This window comes from Sciurus vulgaris (genome assembly GCF_902686455.1).
Source record: "Sciurus vulgaris genome assembly, chromosome: 7".
In the NCBI taxonomy this organism is placed as follows: Eukaryota; Metazoa; Chordata; class Mammalia; order Rodentia; family Sciuridae; genus Sciurus; species Sciurus vulgaris.
The window spans coordinates 114,450,074-114,457,521 of record NC_136467.1 but is presented as its reverse complement, the minus strand read 5'-3'; the positions used below and the strand labels follow the sequence as shown (position 1 = coordinate 114,457,521).

The 7,448-nt window shown below is 39.1% G+C and overlaps 1 long non-coding RNA gene across 1 annotated transcript in view; it reads right to left on the bottom strand.

Annotated features, from left to right (window-relative positions):
- Positions 1–207: 207 nt before the first annotated feature.
- LOC306666171 overlaps positions 208–7,448 on the bottom strand; it is a 31,526-nt gene continuing 24,285 nt past the window's right edge. Inside the window, exons 2-3 of the long non-coding RNA XR_013765226.1 lie at positions 3,136–3,298; positions 208–3,017 (exon numbers count right to left, since the gene is read on the bottom strand). This is a non-coding gene — a long non-coding RNA (uncharacterized lncRNA). The remainder of the gene's footprint in view (positions 3,018–3,135; positions 3,299–7,448) is intronic.

The following is a 7,448-nucleotide window of genomic DNA, read 5'->3' as shown; positions in this document are numbered from 1 at the left end:
CCCAAGTTTTTGATTTTTATTATGTAAAATACACATTGTGTGAAATTTAACCATTTTTAAAAATATTTCTTAGTAGTCAATGGACATGATATCTTTATCTATTTATTTTTATGTGGTGCTGAGAATTGAACCACATAAAAAAATAAATGGTGGAGCGCTTGCCTCACACATGTGAGGCAACACACATGTGAGCTCCACCACTGAGCTATAACTCCAGCCCCTCCTTAACCATTTTTAAGTGTACAGTTCAGTGGTATTACATGTATTCGTAATATTGTATGCTATCAATTTTAAAAACACACAATCTTATGTTCTTGAAAATTAGGATTAATGACTAGTTAACAAATAGCTTCTCCCCCACCAATTAATCCACCGTTATGAGGAGTCCAAAATGGTCAAGTAGCAATATGGCTCTAAGTTCTTGTGCCTACTGGTGAACTCTTTCCCACCAGCAGAACTCAGAGTTGATAGATGATGTAAGAGGCAGAATGGTCCCCAAAGATAACTACATCTTAATACCCCAAGCCTGTGAATAGGTTAGGCTACATGGCAAGAGGGGATTACAGTTGAAGACAGATTAAGTATGCTAACCAGCTAGCCTGGAGATGGGAAGATTATCCATATTATCCAGGTAGGCTCAATGTGGTCACCACTGGTTACCTTATAGAGAAAAAGGAGGGCTGGGGATATGGCTCAGTTGTAGAGTGCCTGCCTCACAAGCACAAGGCCCTGGGTTCAATCCCCAGCACTGCAAAAAAAAAAAAAAAAAAAAGAATGAGGAACACAGTGGAATCAGTTTCAGAGAGAAGCAGCTTGAGAAAGATTCCACTAGCCATTGATGGCTTTACTTAGGAATGGAAGGAGGCCATAAACCAAGAAATATGGGTAGCTTCTAGAAGGTGGAAAGGGCAAGAGGACAGATTTTTCCCTAGAGGCTACAGGAGTAACTCAACCCTGATGCTGCCTCAATTTTAGCCCAGTGAGAGCTGTTTCAGGCTTCAGACTGCTAGAATGGGAAGATAATAAATATGTGTTATTTTTAGCCACCATGTTTATAGTGATTTGTTAGATAGGAGTATAATTTTTTAAAAATATTTTTACTTATAGATGGACACAATACCCTCTTTATTTTATTTATTTTTATGCTGTGTTAAGGATTGAATCCAGTGCCTCACATGTGAGAGGCAAGTGCTCTACCTCTGAGCTATAACTCCAGCCCCTAGAAGTGCAATTTTAAGGAGTACCATCTCACATATACACCTCATCCCCAGACTTGTGATTTTTTTTCTTTTTTTGATGTTGGCAATTGAACCCAGGGCTTTGTGCCTGTGAGGCAAGCACTCTACCAACTAAGCTATATTCCCAGCCCATCTCCAGACTTGTGTAATTAAAGAATGAGAGAAATAGTTCCTATAGTCAGTCATTTGTTCAGAGCATATGTGAAACAGGATGCTATAGAACAGTATTCTAATCTTACAAAACATTATCTTCTGTTGGCAAAACCAAATTAAGAGTTCATCAGGTCTATTCTACAAAGCCAGTTGGAATTCACATTAAGATCAAGGAATCCCAGGAGGACTGACTTGTGCACCCTGATTGCCTTACTTCTTTCACTGGAAAAGTGTCCCCCTGGCCAAATGCAGTATTGTGTGGAATGTCATCTGAAACGCCTTATAAGGCATTCAGTCAGTCTCTGGGGGTGCTGGTAAAAATATGGTGATTAGGGAAGGTATGTAGAAATCTAAAATAAGTTGCTTCTACAACAAGGATAAATTGCTGTCCCCTCCATGATGGACGAAGTCCAAGTCGGCAATAGGCAGGCCACTCTCAGTGTGAGGAAGTCCACATTGTTGAGCCCTTGCATTGCTCCCATGTGACTCCCATGTCACTCCCAGGTCAATAGTCCCATCTCACTTTGTTCATGAGTTCATGGAGCAAGCTCTGGTGTAGCTAGTATGGAGGACAGATATCATCCATGGGGCCAATCATGATATATACCTGATTGTTGAGAGTCTCTTCTACTCATGGGGCACAAATCTTCTCATTATAGTAGAATGGTTTGCTCAACATACCATCTAAACTCTTGCTAGTGTTCCTTTTTACATTCAAAGTCCAGAAAACTAAAAAGTATACATCTCAGATCCTGTTGCACTGAAGGTTCCAGATGTGACTGAGACTTTGCTAATCACATGCACTTATATGAGACTTGAATGTTAATTAAGCAGGTAAAGAAGACAGACAGGGTGTGAGGTTTCCACTTTGCTGCTAGAGATCATGACAGAGGAAGTATGGTTCTGTGGTTACCAGTTTGCTGATTTGCTGGCTTCCTGCAGTGGCAGCCACAGCTTACTCAACCAAGTGGAATCAGTGAGATTCTGGGGCAGGGAAATTCACTGAAAGTTCCACCTAAAGTTTGCCCTTCTAATTCTCCCAAATACCTTAAAAGTCATCTAATCCCTGATAATAAATACTTTTTTTCTCTTAAACTAGGAAGAGTAGTATTTGTGGTCTGCAGTTGCATTGTGGAAGTTATTGTCTCATTTGGGAGCCATTGAGAGAAGTGCATCCGTATTTTTGCTTCTCCAAATTTCCTTTCAATATTACTTCTAATTCCCTAATCACCTGGTCAAACCATTAACCTCTGCTCAGAAATCAGTGTAGATTCCTACCTCAAGTCTTTCTCCTTCTGAGAAAACTAGACAGATAGCTGTATTTCTTGAAGTCCCACCATCCACAATGTCCTCCAGGGTCATCCTTGATTGGTGGCCATAATATCACAGCAGTTCATTTCTTTCTAACACCAGGCTATTGTGGAAAGACAGCTACAAACTAATCTTGATTTTTTTTCCCCCTGCAGACACTTTGTTGCAGGGCACATCCAGTCATGGTGGTGAAAGAAGTAGGCGTGTGGTGCTGGGAGCCACCTGCTCCAGCCTCCTATGTCTTCAGGATCTGCTCCAGCCTTGTTTTGTATATATTATTTCTACTTGATGACAAATCCATAATTAGCTTCATGCCTAGGAAGACCAGATAATAGCCAGCTCATGGTAAACAACTTGAATTCCATGATCATACTGTGTTCAAGGCCCAGCAACAAGCCGAGACCTGATTTTCAAATGGAGAAGATTTACTCACCAAAAGTCATGGTTGAAGGTCTCTGCTGTGATTCTCCTGTCATGAGTTGTCACATGCTCCATACACTACCTCAGTCAGGACTTTGAATATTATCAGGGTTGTAAGGACTAAGTTGCACTGCAGACTGGATCAGTTGAAGAATCTTTCCTTCCTCTGAAACTTACTAAAATATGATGTCATTTCAGGAGACTAGGTAAGAAAAACCTAGTTCAGGAAAGTAAACCCAAATGTGATAAACATTGTCTCTAAACTCACCCATGTGATGGGACTTTGTTTAGGGGGAGGTAGCACAAGTAAAGCAACTTTTCCTACATTTTGGGGGAGACACTTGTCTGCAAGGTCATTGAACACCAAGAAAATCAATGTAGTAAAAGGCCTTTGTACGTTAGTAACCCCACCTTCCCGTACATGTTTCCTAAAGCATGTAAGGTTCGTGCTGTTTTATACTTTACTTGTCCTATCAGCTTGATGTAATCAGTTCAGTGGACCAAAAAGTTGCCTTGGGGGTTAAGTAAGATAGTTAAGAGCCCTATGTACTAAATTATGGCAGAATCAGAATGTTCATGTAACCATAAGACATTATAATAAAGGTATATCACTGTGTATTGCATCTATTGTTTTCTGTTAATTAAGCTAAAGAAAAAACTTCACTGTCTTCTTTGTGACCCTTCCATTTCTTATAGTACTGGAGATTGAACTCAGTGGTGCTCTACCACTGAGTTGCACACCAGCCCTATTTATTTATTTATTTATTTATTTATTTATTTATATTTTGAGACAGGATCTAAGTTGCACAGGCTGGTTGGGAACCTGCTATCCTCCTGCTTCAGCCTCCCAAGTTGCTGAGATTACAGGTGTGAGCCACTATGCCCAGCTTGTGCCCCTTTCTTTTCAATAACATCTTCCTCAGTGCTAATATAACCTGTACTCTAACTTCTAATATCCTTGATTTGTTTTTCCTACTCTTGAGATTCATATACTAGCTGTGCGTGAGCATTACAGTCACTTCGCATCCTGGCCTTGTGTTGGTATTATCCATTTTCTCTTTAACCTTAGCCTTTCTAGTAGATGTATACTGTTCTAGGTTTTTCTAGATCTGTATCTGTCTACTTGACACTCATTAATCACCGATGTTGTTTACATCTCTCTTAGATCCAGCTTTTGTAAGCATGCAAAAGTCATATTATAAACTCTCCAAAAAATCCTAAGTACTTCTTTATCTAACTAACTTTCACACTCTAAGCTGATATTTGCCCTGCCATGAATCACCCAGAGCCAGGTACCAGACAATTAAAGACCACTCCTAGAGTCCAGAGACCTCAACATTATTCAAAGTCACCAATCCTAAGATGTTTCCTGTCCTGCCTTGCTCTTCCTGCAGGAATTCCAATAAAAGCTGTGGCCCATGCTTTCCCCTTGTTCCTGACTAAACTTGGTACTTACCCAGTGACCCTGTGTGGTGTAGTGTGCACCCTTCTCTGGGAAACGGTAACAAAAACCTTTTAATAGCATTGTCTTATCTGTATTATCACTCAGTTACCTCTATAAATTCAAATCCCATGGGTACAGTTGATATAAATGCTATCTCATTATATCTTTAATTTCTAATGTCCTGAAAGACAAATGAGATCATCTTTTGATTATTTTTTGGTCATTTTAATATCTTCTTTTTTATTGACTGTTTAACTTTCTCACCTATTTTTCTTTGGGTTTGTTCTCTTTTTCTTATTGATTTTTAAGGGTTCTTCAGATGTTCTGGTTGAGTCCTTTATCAGTTATATAATGGTTGGGGTTTTTTCCCCCCATATAGTGACTGGTCTTTTTTCTTTCTTAATGTTATCCACCTCCCTACTTTTTTTCCTTTTTGTGATGCCAGGAATCTGAACTAGGGCCTCATAGCACCCTACACAAATGAGTTATACCCCCAATAGTGTCTTTTGAGGTCTTAGTCAACTTTTGTGTTTTGAAATTGCTATTTTAAACTCATGATAGAGCAAATAATTTGAGCAAAAAGTTTTCAGTGCAAAAACTCAGAAGCCCCCAAATCCTAATTTTATAAGTAATAAGTATGATATAGATTTTTCTGAAACAAGTATTTTTTTCTATAATCCCTAAAAGAAATTAAAAATTCCTTGAGTCAGGGAAGAAGAGGAAAGGAAGAGATCAAACAAAGGACTTGAACTTTGAAGAATTCCAGGGCTGGGTGACTTGCACTTTCATCCACCCCCCACCCCCGCCGCCACATGCAGGAATATGAACGTCGGCTATATATCATAACTAGGCAACGCCCCAGGTGGCCTCTGAATTTCCTACAACCCCACGATGCCACAGAGGATAGGTCAGCTTGAACCAGAAACTCATGCAGAACATGGATGAGAGGCAGAGAGATCTGCAGTGCCCGTTGGAGAGCCAACGTGAAATCCAGAGACCAGACCATCACTTCACCAGATGCATACTTCAAGGGACGCTGCCAACAAAATGCCCAGTGATCAGAAAGAACAGAAAAGGAAACTGCTTCAGAAACCAAAAGGAACAGAGACCCCAAGACAGCCAGGTAAGAATCTCTCATTCACAGGTTATATACCCTTTCATACTTCTGAAAGACCCAGTAGAGAGAAGCAAGGAGAAGAGACTAAAATCTAGAGAAGCCAGGCACAGTGGCACATGCCTGTAATTCCAGCTACTTGGGAGGCTGGAGCAGGAGGATCGCAGGTTTGAGGCTCTGAAATGGAGCTCAGTGGCAGAGTGTCCCAGGATTCAATCCTTGGTACCGTAAAAATAAAGAAAATTCTGATAGTATACCTGAAGAAGTTGTTTTGCCCAGAACAGCCTGTTTAAACCAAAAGAGACAGAGATTAATTGGCAAAGTTTAAGTTACCAACCAAGTGTGGTATTGGGGTTGTGCAGATTTCACTGGTTGTAGAAAATAAATTAAATTTTCTTGGCACTTGTGATTATATAATTTTGTAACCACAATATTACAAATGTAAGTGATTCTTATGCTTTTCTGCCTTTCGGGGGAGCTTCTTTCACAATCATTCTTATTCTGTGGTATTCATGTAAGTGAGACCAAACTCAATCTCATTGTGAAAATAAAAAATCTGCAGTTAAGGGCTTTTACATTTTCCATTGCACCAATCATCCTTTTCTGACTTGAGGAGATGGCATTCTGATTTTATATTTACAGTATTCATACTGTTTAGGAATATAGAAATACCAATTAGTATACTATTATTTGGGTAATAAATGAAATAAATAATTATTAAGAAAAGAAATAAGAACTATGGTTATATTTTGAAAGTAATTTTCCCAGGACAATAGTTTTATGTGTCCCCTTTATTCAAATTATACTCCAAAGGACATATTTATATTAACAAAGAAAAAAGTAAGTTGATAATAATTATGAATAGCCACCAAATCTCCATTTTATACAAACAGAAATGAAAAAAACAAGATTGACTTTTTTTTTTTTGGCACTGGGGATTGAACTCAGGGGCACTCAACCACTAAGCCACATCCCCAGCCCATTTTTGTATTTTATTTAGAAACAGGGTCTCATTGAATTGGTTAGGGCCTCACTAATTTGCTGAGGCTGGCTTTGAACTCACGATCCTCCTGCCTCAGCCTCCCGAGCTGCTGGGATTACAGGCATGTGCCACAAAGCTCGGCCCCAGATTGACATTTTTTAAATGTTCTCAATTTAATACCTTACTAAATCTGATTATTCGAACTAGTTTTATTTTTATTTATTTTATTTTATTATTATTATTTAATTTTTAAATTTTATTTGTTCTAATTAGTTGTACATGACAGTAGAATTCATTTATACATTTTGATAGATCATACATAAATGGAGTATAATCTCTGGGGATTGAACCCAGGGGTATTTAACCACTGAGCAACATGCCCAAACCTTTAAATTTTTTTTTTTTTTTTTTAATTTTGAGACAGGGTCTTACTAAGTTTCTTAGGTTCTTGCGAAGTTGCTGAGGCTGGCCTGAAACTTGGCAATCCTTCTGCCTCAGCCTCCCAAATTGCTGGGATTATAGGTGTGTGCCACTGTGCCTGGCATGAACTAGTTTTATAATGTAGAATATTTCTCTCTTGCTTCAATGAAGAGGAGGATGTCATCTTTTAATAAGCAGATTTTTGTTACTTTTTGACACTTTCTTTCCCACCTTAAGAGAAGGGGTCTCACTGTGTTGCCCAGGCTGGCCTCAACTAGTAGACTCAGATGATCCTCCAGTCTTAGCCTCCCAAGTACTAGGACTATGGGCATGTGTCACCATGCAGTGATGCTTGCTTTTTAAGGC